Raw genomic sequence first — 12,632 nt, 5'->3', positions numbered from 1 at the left:
ATAGGAAGCAAACTGTCACCACCAAAAATGTGTAATAAGTTACCCTACAAATTAAGCTACTTCATTGAGAGAAGGGCTTGGACAAGTAGACAGTTAGGAAAGGAAGGAAAATTAAAGAAGTCATGACAAAGAAATGGTGGAAGTATTGATTCTGCATCTATTTATTTCAATCCTGGGTGCAGTACCCTCTAGGGAAGAATGGCAAGTCAAACCAAGACTGGAAATTTCCTAGAAGAGCTTTTCTCAAGACTTCACAGGACTCTGGAACCTCAATTGCACCAGAATTTCTCATTTGAGGAACAAGTGACAGGGCTTATCCCAACTCACTGGAACTACAAGGGGAGATCAGAAATGCCTATGGAGAACAAAGGCATTGAAAATTAATAAATATATGGAAACTACGACTGACTCTTGAAGTTGTTATAGACTGATTGTTCGGGTGACTTGGAAATGCCAGAACTTAGAGAAATATGAGAAGGAATTATCATGTATGTTCAGTGTTATTATTCCTCCACAGGCATATATTTTATGCTGCTGTTAGTGACAAGAGGATACATTGGCTGGACCTTCAATATGACCTAACACAGATGTTATGTTATAAAGAACAATTCCTACATGAGGAATTTGCTGCACTTAACACCTCTAACACCTCTTTGTCTGACTTATCTCTTTGGAGTGAGGTAGCAGATATCTTCAGATGCAGTACCAAAACTTGCACCACTAAGGCAAAGTGCTAAGTGAAGGTATATGAGCAGACTTGCTATGGCTAGACAGCACAGTAATGAATAGAGAAGAATCTGTCCTAATTTGAAGGGGGAAAGAGGAGAGAGATGTTTTAGTCAAGTAATTGCAAGGTGGCACAAGATAGAGGAACAGATGTGCAGCTCACCTAAGCAGAGTCCCACACATGCAATTTCACTGATCTTAGTTCAGCTTAAATACTCTGCACTTCACTGCTGTACCTGACAGACCCATACATTAAGCTCTGGTAGAGTAAGAGATTTGATTCATGCATTGCATTTCTTTTCTCTTGAAAGATACCAAACTGAATGGGTTGGTGTTGCTAGTCATCATAGAAATACAAATGCTTAGCCCTAATCATAATCAAAGTGAATGAAAAGAAGTTCCCTAACTCACAGTAGAATGGATTGGACCCCAAGAGCCTGCTCTTTTAAATTCCTGCTCTGACTACTAAACACACATTCTTTCTTTATAGGAAGAACCATAGCAGCCTTTTTATTCCTCTCTTCCTTGCCTACTAACAGAAGAATTAGTAAGTGGAGGCTAAGCAAATGCAAAAAGGGTTTGAGTATGTTTCCCAGTTAAAAGAATATTAAAACCAACCCTCTCTATAAAAAGAAAGAAAAATATTACAAGAAAATAAACCCATTATATAGACAGTGGAGTGAAGTGGCAGCTATTTTGCTGCCAGTCAAAAAATTATGTTATCAGAAATCCTTTTGTATCATTACATACTGATGTTAAAAAATAAATAAATAAAAAGGAAGTCACCAGAGACTGTACATAAAAGTTGTTTGCTGTTGACAATGCAACAAGGTCAAGAAGGATTTTACACAAAAGCTCTTTGAAATCTGCATCAAGGGGTCTGGTTTTTAAAGCAAAACAAGTGTGTTAGCAGCAGTGAACATCATTGCAGATCTGCTGTTCACAATACAGGGGATAATTTATATTCTCCCTCCAAAAAAGTACAAAGGTTTATTGGTGTGCAAATTATTTAGATGAATATGTCAATCAGGTTTTCAGAGTTAACAACTTGTGGCTGTGTTGCCAAAATAACCCCACCGTACATCAACAGCAATAATAGAGTGTTGGCAACAGTATTCAAAACATGACAAAACTCAAACATTTGTCACTGGAGAAAGCATGGTCTATTCAACAGTCAATGGAGAGAGTTATTTGCCTAAAGTTAGACAGGGGTTGTTTTACTTATACTTCTTTCCCTAGTCTACTGCAAGACCAGCCACACATTAATTAATATGCCTCATTTTCCCCAGCTGGGAAAAGCAGAGTGCCCAGGAACTCACTGGAGAAGAGATAACCGAGTTATTCTTCTCATACAGTTTATTTTTTACACCTTCTGTGCTTTTTTCCTGGCAGAACACACAGGGTTTTTTCTCTCTACTCATTCCTGTGATAGGTCTTGCAGCTCTCCCCAACAAACATTCACAGCAAAACACATTTTTGTAGAGCTATCATGAACTCTGTGAACCTCATTCTGTCTTTTCTGTTTCTCCTTCTGTCTGTAGAACTTTTCATTTTTTGTTCACAAACAGCTGCACACCAGCTTAATTTCTTCTTAGGATTTTCTCCAGTGTCTCATAATCTTTTGTAAGGCAGATTTTTTTAAATTTTTTTTAATTTTCCACCTGTTGTTCAGACCATTTCTTTCCACAGTTCTCTTGTTCAGAAAACTTGTTTTTCAACTCACTTTTCCAATGAAGAAACTTTTCTTTTACCTTGTTTTTATAGTTTCACAGGCATCTGCTCAAAGTCTTGCACTCTCCTTGTTTAGTGATTATCAAAACATCCTGAATTACCCACAAATCTTGTCTCTTACACCATCACTATCTGAACTCATCTTATTATTCAGCACCATCTTTCTGCCTATCTTCTCAGCTATGAACTCTATGAACAAAATACTTTCTACCTAAATCGAGTGCCAATATGTGTAAAAGGAGACCATATCCAACAGCTTTTGCTTCTAGTGACCTCTTGTCACTGACACTGTGTGGTAGTTTGGGTCAAGGTTGTATCATTAGTTACCACTTTATCTTTGTTGTCCTAACTGTAAAGTGTGAAGTATGACCACTTTCCTCAAATGTCTTAGTTTTTAGTGAGACTCTCCTTATTCCCCTTGAGTTGATCCTCAACTTATAAACTCATCTAGTCAAAAGCTGCTTGCTCTATGCATCTATGCTGCATAGTATGCTATGTCATGCAGTGTTTCAGGTATTATATCAAATGTACTGGTCCCAAACACAGATCAGGAAGACATAGAATCCAAATCTCTCAGTTCCTATATGAATTCTAAAATTATTTTGACTTTGTGTTTATTGTATAATAAGTGAACCTTCATCCTTGACACAGGATGTGTCCTGCTTAAGACTGTATCCCTTTGGCCTTGAAAATTTTACTTTCCAATTATTACCAGAGCTATTATGGATACACAGGTTGATTAAAACATAAAAATCAGTGACTGCCCTGAGGTACCCATTTTATTTTTAGCTCAAAGGAGTCACAGTAACCTTGCATAGCTTCTGTGTGGCTTCTGTGGATTTCTTTCATGGTTCAGGCCTCCAGACACCAGGACAGTTAACTCAACAACCACTGGGACATAACTGGAGCATCTTCTCCCTTTAGAAGATCTAGGCATTTTCTTCCAAAGCTTTAAATGACAAAGATATCCCAGCAAATTAATAAAGGGTTTCCTTGCATTTCTTTCTTGAACAGAAAATCCTAAATATTATCTTTGATTAGCAGTTACCATGCAGAAAGCCTGTTGTTTTGCACTGTGGTTGTACCACAGTTCAGTCCTCCACTTTCCCTAAATTCAGATCAAAAGCGCAGAAGCATTGTGAGCAAGCTTAAAAACCCTCTGTTTCTGGCCATGCCACGGACTTTCCATGTAGGAAACACAGAAAAGTAGAAATATCTGAAAAAAGTAACTGTTGTATTAAATTTACATTTTTACTTGAAAAGTAATTTTCTTGAAATTGTAATTTTTTTTTGTTCAGTAAGCATTTAATGGCCATTGTTCCATGATGAGTACTGGCAGTGGTGCAGCAGTGATCATTATACTCTGCTTTTAGGTTCCAGTGGGAAGAGGTAAAGTCAAAACTTTAAGCTTGAAGCTGAAGAGCAAAAAAGAAATCAGTCTGAAGAGTACATCTGTATGTCTTAGATATTTTTTGTGTCTGAATCACTGGGTTTTATTCCATAAAGAGTATGTAGATAACATGTAAATGTTATGTAAATTGGGTCCATAGTCCATTAAAGCTCAATATTATAATCACTAATACCCTATAGGCATGGACAGATCAACCAACCAAGTTTTATTTGATTTTTGTCTGAGGCAGTGAGCCTTTTAGTGCAATATTTTGTGTACATGCCTTTGAAACAACAATCTTCACAATAAAGTGTGCCCATGTGGGATAAAAGTATGTTGTTGTGCACTTCTGCAGCAAGTTCAGCAAGTATATTATTAGCAAAGAGACATTTTATAGACTGACCAAAATAATGAAGGAATTCTGCTTTCCAGTGAGAATTTCCATCTAAAGTGATCACCTAATAAGTAGATTTGAACAACCTCAGACTGCATACAGCACTTAGCCTTCAACACCTGCTACTTTCACTAGCCAAATTAAAAGAAAACAAGTGTATACAAAAAAGACTGGAGGGCTGTTTGGCCCTTGCATAGGAAAAATATATTCCTTACTAATTGGCATAAAACTGTTAATAAGTATTAACCGGTTTACACAGCCCTCCCATTTACTTAATGAAATGATAGTTGAGGGGTTAATGGGTTAATTGGGGAAAGGAAAGGAATCTTCAAATGCATCAAACTCTGATAAGTCCTTTAGCCTAATTAATAATTTTCATGTCAAGACAACATGCAATATTGGAAGATACAGGTATAAATAATAAAAAGCCAAACCTAGGTAAATTCGTAGCAAATGTAAAGAGATGTTACAAGATGTTACTTGTAAGAGACGAAGTAGTTAATAGTTAATCACTGCAATAACATAGCAAGTGTTATGATGAATTCTTTATCACTAGACATTTTTAATTAAGACTGTTTTGTTTTATTTTAGATATGAATTTGAGAAACCCAATGAACAGCTGTGACACCAGAAATCAAAATTCCTTTTTCACTACTCACACTGAACTCAAAGTTTATTCATCCTTTCCAGTTCCCCATCACCACCTGTTAAGCCTCACCCGGTGACTTTTATTGATGCAGTTTGTTTATCCTTAGCCTCATTTTTCACAGAAGATGATATTGCATTTGTTGTTGAAGAAATCGGGGCTGGGGATTTAGAATAAGATTTGGAAGAGTGGATTCACCTGACTTTGTATTACTCATGCAGCATTTACATGTTCTTTATTGATCATCCTTACACTGTCAACATTGGCACTTTCAGAGGGTGAGTCAACTCATTCTTACAACTAATATCTAAGACAGGAGGGACTAAGCACTCCAGGAGTTACCCATCCTTCTCCATTAGCTATAGATGAAGAGTATGCAACTAATCTAGACTAGACATATAGCTGACACCAACAGGGTGAAATTTTCCACCTCATGCGCCACTAACATGGCCATGCTGTAGCTAAAATCAATGGTAGGATTTCTATTTAATCTCTTCTTCAGTCCTTCTAACATGTTCACTAGAGTTAGGCTGGGTGTGCAGTCACAATTTGATGCTCCAGATGTATGACAATGCTGACATGCCATGCAAGTGGCAAGTGAACAAAGATTAAAAAGAATGGGAAGCCCTTTACACTGCAACCTCTTCTGCAGGGTTTTTACAGAATTGTCCTTGTAATAATGAATGGCATGTGTGAGGTGGTAAAGCATCTTGTACCTTTGTCTTGCATGCTTGTTCCAACATCATTGCGAGAAACCAAATCTCCATCAGCCTGAGCTTTGCTAAGTACTGAGCAGAATACATGATATTTTTATACCCAGTTCTGGAATATTAAAGATCCAAGCTCATGAGCAGAGAACTGTCAAGCTGCACGCTTGGATATATGACCATTATATGTGAACTAGAAATCAGACGCAGCAGATTAGTAGTCTGGGGTGTCAGAAATAAGCGACATGATTAAACTAGAAAGGCACTGCTAAATCAACCCATGCAAACCTGATCTTCTGCACAAAGTGGACTAATATCCCCACAGCCATTCTGGACTTTTATTACATTTTGTATTATGCACGGCCTAATACAAAACTATTATAAAGCTTACATACATTCATGCAAGTAGATCCATATCTTTAATTCTCCTTTAAAAATAATCAACGTAACAACATTTCTGAGCTATATTTAAAATATTTAATAATTGCATTTCCAAATTTCAGAGAAAACCAAGAGAAGATAACTCCTAAAAAATTATTTATATATAACTGATACTGAAGCTTGTTAGATATAATTTCTTTCTCTGGCAGATTTGTAGATGTTACAGAGTTTGTTGAATACTCCAAGATAGCCATGTCTTAGTGGTGGAAGTAGCAATCCCATCACATATCCTTAAGCAACAAGATGGGGTATGTGAGGGTAGGCACACAAAAAGATAAGGAATTGAATGTTACCAGTCATTACTAATTTTGGAGATGTAATTTTTTTTAGTAGTGAAAACAAACAAAAGTGGATTTATGTTGAGAGATAAATATATTCATCTTAAAAGCTCCCTATTTTGAGGGCTTCTATCATGTTTTCTATGAAGTATCTTCTTGGTTAAAGGATTAACAGGCATTTTGGTTGTTTGAATGATGGGAGGACAGAAGATGCATTTCACTATCCTTAAACCATCCCTGACACCAACAGATGAATGTCAGGTCTAGTCAGGAGAAACAAAAATGATAGGCATTCCTCTGCCTCCTTGAACAATTTATTCTACTGGAAATGACATTTACCCCTCATGAATGGGTCCTGTACAAAGGCTTTTGTACCACAGACATGACACAAACTTCTTTGGAGCTCTCCAGCAGGGAATTTCTCATGTACCCATAAGAATGGGTTTCACCTTGCAAAAACCTCTCATGGTTCTGATTCAGTAAAGGAAATCAGGTGCTCAACTTAAAGAATGTGTATTCTACCAATAATAAATTTCCCAAGAAAGGAAAATACCTATATACATATGTAACTTCCAGGCTGTGTCTTGTCCCACCATGTGGTGGGATTGAGTTTGGATGTGCCTAAAGAGACAGATTTTCTCATGAAAAAAAATACTTGAATGTTGTACTAGTAAAAGTGAGAGCAGAGTTTAAAGCAGTTCCAGTCCTTAACATATAGGTCAGTTGAGACAGAAGTTAATGAACTTATTATTTGTTTTCCTGTTTATTTCTTGCCTGCCTACCTGCTTTTTCTGCCAATTATAAAGTACAGCAGAAAACAAAAAAAAAACCTCATTCAGGACTTTGTATATCCAAAAAAGAACCAAAGTGTTACCTTGATAATTGCATTCCTTGCAATTTATAAAACTTTTCTGTTTAATATACATTGAATATGTGCCCTTGTCAGGACATGTGAGGTCACTGGTGTTGTCAAAGATGATCTTTGTCAGTTATCAAAATGAGAACTAATTCAACCTAATCTAAGTTGACAGACAAAATGGTTCATTGGTAAAACAAGCCAGTTCCAGAAACGGGTGCTAAAGAAGAGTACAGGAGCAAGAAATGTGGGTTTATTCTCTCAGCTCAGGTTTTGAAAACTGAAGTTTTAATACCATTCAGCATAATGCATCTATCCAGAGCTATTAGTGGAAAGAACATGTGATAACATACTTCTTACACTGCATTTATACCTTACATATGGTTTACTGTAGCTTGTTCTTTTGCAAAGCTATACAGTTAATTTCACTGCAATAAAATTATCATTATGATTAGTGATATCAGTGTAGAATTCAGGAAACATTCACACTGTGACTACAAAATTATTCTAAAAATCTATATCTCATCAAATTTTATTCTACCAGAACAGAAAATTAGGATTAGGCTGTTTGACTTTTCTTCAGCAAAGCATTTGAGCTTATGTTAAGCTTTGCTGGGCAGGAAACTCTGCTCTCTCTAGTTAGTCCCAGCTATTCTGCCTCTGCAAGTAAAGCTAGATATGAACTTTCTACTTGTGGGATTAAGGGCAGGGAAGACAGGTGGTATAAGGAATAATGGGACTCTGCATGCTATTAAAATTAATCAATTAAAGTTAAAGATACTTTACCCTGGTGCCCCTTGATTGTTGTTGATACGACAATGTCATAACTGATGTATTCAGCTCATGTGTATCTCTTCATAGCTAAACTGAGCTATTCTACTGCTGCACAATCCCAGCATGAACTGAACCATGCAGTTTGCAAATATACGAGCACATTTCTTATATATGGTTCTGATTTATAACAAACAAAGGAAAAAAAGCAAAGATAAAATAATATTAAACATTAGCATCTAATATTTAGCAAGCAGGTGCCTTAGCCAATGATCCTGTAAAGCCTTATGAACGTGATGTCTCTCAAGCTTTCGCTTCAACCATCAGCGAAACGCAGTCACCTAAAGCTTCTTAGACTGCTCTGAACGTTTTCCCTTTAAACAGCTTTGAATGGAAATCAGCTCCTTGTTCAAAGTGAGAATATTTATGGAAAATATTCACCTCTTTGAATAAAAAAAAAAAAAAAGTGTTGTTTTCCACTGTCAAAACAAGCTTGTTTTGTTGTTTCTCTTTTGTTGTTTTTGCTTTGGTTTATTTTGTTTTGTTTTCTATCTAAAAGCAGATAACACTTGAGAAACAAAAATCCTTTCAAAAAAAATTCACAAGGGAAAAAAGTCAGTCTTTTGTTAATTGCAGACACCTTGGTGTTAACTGCTGACATCAATCTGAGATACCTTGTTTGGCTAGATAAAATATGATGCACCTATGCAAAAGGACATTTCAAGTACCAAAACACTGAATATTCTTGCATTTCCTAGTCCTGTCAGGGAAGTCACAGGGTCTTCAAGTGTTCAGGATTAAATTCAATAATGGAAAAGTATTTAAAAAATTCAAGAATTCAATAATTGAAATAATTCAATAAACGATTCAATAATTGAAAAGTATTGAAAAGTAGGAGAGCTAATATATAAAGCCTAAAGTGGCAAATAGTTTAGGAGTGGACAAGCAGTGGATTTATGCAGTTTGCTGATATATGTATAAAGGGTGTTACCTGAGGAAAATAACATTCTGGCAAAACAAAAAGGCAAGTTTCACTTTAAGTAAAGTTGAATAAACTGAATTGTTCAACTCAAATAAGTAAGCTTTAATTTCACTTCTGACAACTGTATTCATTTTAAACTTGTAAAAAAATAAAATATATATTATCTTAAATTGAAGAGTCTTCTACATAAAGAATAAAAAATAAAGGTCATATATTTTTAGTGTATCATCTGAAAGGTAAGGTTTCTGCCTTACCAATGTGAAAAAAATAAAACAAAAGCATGAAATATTTCATTATTCACTGAGAGTCTTCATTTTTTTCAAAGAAGTTTTGACTAAAAAGTTTCTTCCAAGTCCAATTCTGAAAATTCTGAGAAAAGGTATCATTTATGTTTTATAGAGAGTGATCATCCTAAGATTGTTTGATGTTTGAACCAAAAACGACTTACCTTCCCTCAGAACTTAAACTAATACAAGGTTCCTTTGAAGTGCTGTTGTTTTTCTGGCTTCTTGGCCTAAAACAGAAATGTCAAGGAAGTAGCATTAGATGCTAAAGCCCACCTACTTGTTTCCCTGGAACAAGAGAAGTTTCAGAGTATTTCTATGTATCAACAGAAACCACTTCTTTTTAATGTTTTAGTGACTATGATAAAAAAGACTAGGGGATGCCCTCTGATATTGGCAAAGGAGAGAATAGGGCAAATAAAAAAAGACATATCAATGCATTTCCTTCTTTTGATTCAAGAGACATGGTGCAAAAATCTGTTTTCCCAAAGTGCAAACGTGTATGAATTTGTATGTATGTATTTACAGTTTCATGTGGTATGCATTCTTCTCCAGGCAGGCTCCTGTATTATGCATCAGATCCATTCTTCTTACTGTTTTATGGTGTGTAATTTCCCGTTACAGTACAAGTCAGACTGCAACAGTGATGTATTTAATAAAAAATTAGATACATTTCCACTGCCTCTTTTTTTTCCCCCTTCATCTATCTGGGATACTGACCACGTAAAGTTAGTGTTTAAAATACAGTGACTCAAATCACTGCTGAATAAGTAAGATACTCTGTATGCTAGGGGTTCTGTTTCAGCCTTGAAGAATGAAGATGTTTTGTAAAGTGCTAATGCCTGCCACACTCTTGAGTTATGGGTCACGAAAGCAGCAGAATGCTCACCCTAGGGACACAAGCTATCCCACATGTAATATATTTTCCAAAAGTGCAATGTGCACATAATTTCTGGATGTCTGTAAACTCAAAGTTATTACTGCTGCTGTAGTTTGGTTCAGGATTTCTATCCAAAATCACATTTCTATGAAATTTCTCTCTCTCCCTGCAATCAGTGTACAGGTTAAGAGGTCAATGAAAAAAACCCCAACAACCAAACAAACCAAAAAACCCCCAACAAAATACAAAGCCCATTCACCCATATAAAACCACTGTTCTTGAGTCACTTTTCTTCAGGGAAAGAGTGAAAAGGGACACCTCCTGTCATGTTCAGAAGATAAAAACCCTTGGGTTATTAGAGACCCAGGCCTGGGAATGCAGGTGCTGAAAGTGGTTGTCTCCTGTTCTGAAGCCTGTTGCCAGCCATTTTCTACACATCACCACCCCTTTTCTAAATTGCAGGTGTGGCCTTGATTCACAGTGCAGTAAAGCTGTCTTCAAAACCACATATATTCAAATTTATATGCAAGACTAATAGGCAATATCAAACTAATTGTGATTCACTGGTCAGCAAATGCTGTTCTCTGTCTGAAAGTTGATCAGTGTTACTAATTCAGCAACTTTGTCAAATTCCTGTCATAGGGAAAATGCCTCACATGCCTTTCTGTCCATGCTCAAAGACAGAATACCTACCAGAATTAGCCTGGGTAAAGAACTAACTGAGACACAAGAACTAGTCATGACCCAGAACAACCTGAACTGGTTAGATAGACTTGTTTTGATGGTTTGGTGGACTATATGATATCCAGAATTTACTTCCAATCTAAATTGTTATAAATTTATGATTGATATTCTACCTGGGTTACATTATACTGATAGCACAACTTTCTGATTTAGACTGTATTGGTTTGTATTCAACAGCAACAACAACAAAACAAGGAGTCTCAGGTAAGAAGTTATTACAGAAACCTCTGAGGCAGGAACTGGAGAACTGCTAGAGAAAAGATTAAGAAAATCCCAAAGGACATAAACTCAGAGACCACGAGAGGTTCATGAAAGCTGAGAAAGTAGCAAAGGCCCAGAACTGAAAGAAGTTTGATGTCTTTTCTAGGTTAGAAGATATTTGTTGTCTTACGGGGTATGACAACCTGCACTTAAGTAGTGTTATAAGAATTGCTCTGATGAGGATGGGACCTACATGACCTGCCAATTATATGCACTCCTGCTGCATAGTAATAAATAGGTCTTATTACGATAGTGAATATACAGCCACATCTACACTAGGAAGTAAAAACATGTTACTAAATAAACATGCAAAAAGTATCTTAATCATTCTTGTTCTTAAACTGGTAGCACAGTACCTATTCTGCATTTGACCCATGCTATTGACCTTCTTCTAAACCATTTCTGGACACTGTTTGGGAATTAACACAAGAAAGGTATTCTTTTTGGTAAGTATATGCACGTGATCATCTTCTTTGGGAGATTAAGAGAAATTAATGGTATATACAGCTAAGAGATAACAAGTGTATTCAGGGCCAAAGAACTGGTCCTGACACTGGTTAACTAGTGAGTTAATTTTCTGTTAAAGTACCCAATCAGTTTCACTGATTCTGAGAGGGGAACATGGACCAGAAACAGAGAGAGATCTGATTTCAATGTATGTTTTTCCCTCATTCATCTTTAAGAAAGTGCTTACACAACATCATGAAGACACAGCTGTGCTTAGATATTAATTGTATTTCAACTCCTTTTATAGATACTGTCTGGATCACTGGGCACCAGAACTGATGGTATTGGAAGTTAAAATAGGAGATTTTACTTTCATTGTAGTACCCACTGTGGGAATGTTTCTGGGTTCTGGGAGCTAATATCGAGAGATAATTGCCGCATTCAGGTACAAAAAGTAACAGACGAGAATTAAAGTTATGCAGCTTGGCTATCATCTTAGACTATAATCAAAGGAGGAAGACAGGTACCTCTAGAAGGTGATACACCATCTAGCCTCCAGTGTCTGGTCCACAAGCATGAAGTCTCCCACAGTCCCATCTTATATTTGCCAAAAGATGTTCTAAGGCATCCAAACGATTATCGAACAAATAGAAAGACCATAATTGCTCTCTATGTATGCAATATTTAAATTTCCAGAAGTGAGATGGATCTCAACCTCTTTGGCTTATAGAATCACAGAATAGTTAGGGTTGGAAAGGACCTTAACATTATCAAGTTCCAACCCCCCTGCCATGGGCAGGGACACCTCACACTAAACCATAACACCCAAGGCTCTGTCCAACCTGGTCTTGAACACTGACAGGGATGGAGCATTCACAACCTCCCTGGGCAACCTATTCCAGTGCCTCACCACCCTAGCAGGAAAGAATTTTCTCCTTATATCCAACCTAAACTTCCCCTGTTTAAGTTTTAACCCGTTACCCCTTGTCCTGTCATTACAGTCCCTAATGAAGAGTCCATCCGCAGCATCCCTATAGCCCCCTTCAGATACTGACATCTCCACACAGCCTTTTCTTCTCCAGGCTCAACAGCCC

The 12,632-nt window shown here is 36.7% G+C and overlaps 1 long non-coding RNA gene across 1 annotated transcript; it reads right to left on the bottom strand.

Annotated features, from left to right (window-relative positions):
• Nucleotides 1–6,652: 6,652 nt before the first annotated feature.
• Nucleotides 6,653–12,258, bottom strand: LOC134174008 (uncharacterized). The gene is made up of 3 exons (XR_009968465.1): nucleotides 12,066–12,258; nucleotides 9,371–9,436; nucleotides 6,653–6,784 (listed from the first exon to the last, which is right to left on the bottom strand). It is a non-coding gene; the product is annotated as an uncharacterized LOC134174008 (long non-coding RNA).
• Nucleotides 12,259–12,632: the final 374 nt, after the last annotated feature.

The sequence above is a fragment of the Pezoporus occidentalis genome, unplaced genomic scaffold, assembly GCF_034315485.1.
Source record: "Pezoporus occidentalis ecotype Australia unplaced genomic scaffold, CSIRO_AGI_Poc_V1 ctg57, whole genome shotgun sequence".
NCBI lineage: Eukaryota > Metazoa > Chordata > Aves > Psittaciformes > Psittacidae > Pezoporus > Pezoporus occidentalis.
This window is presented reverse-complemented; position numbering and strand designations above follow the sequence as displayed.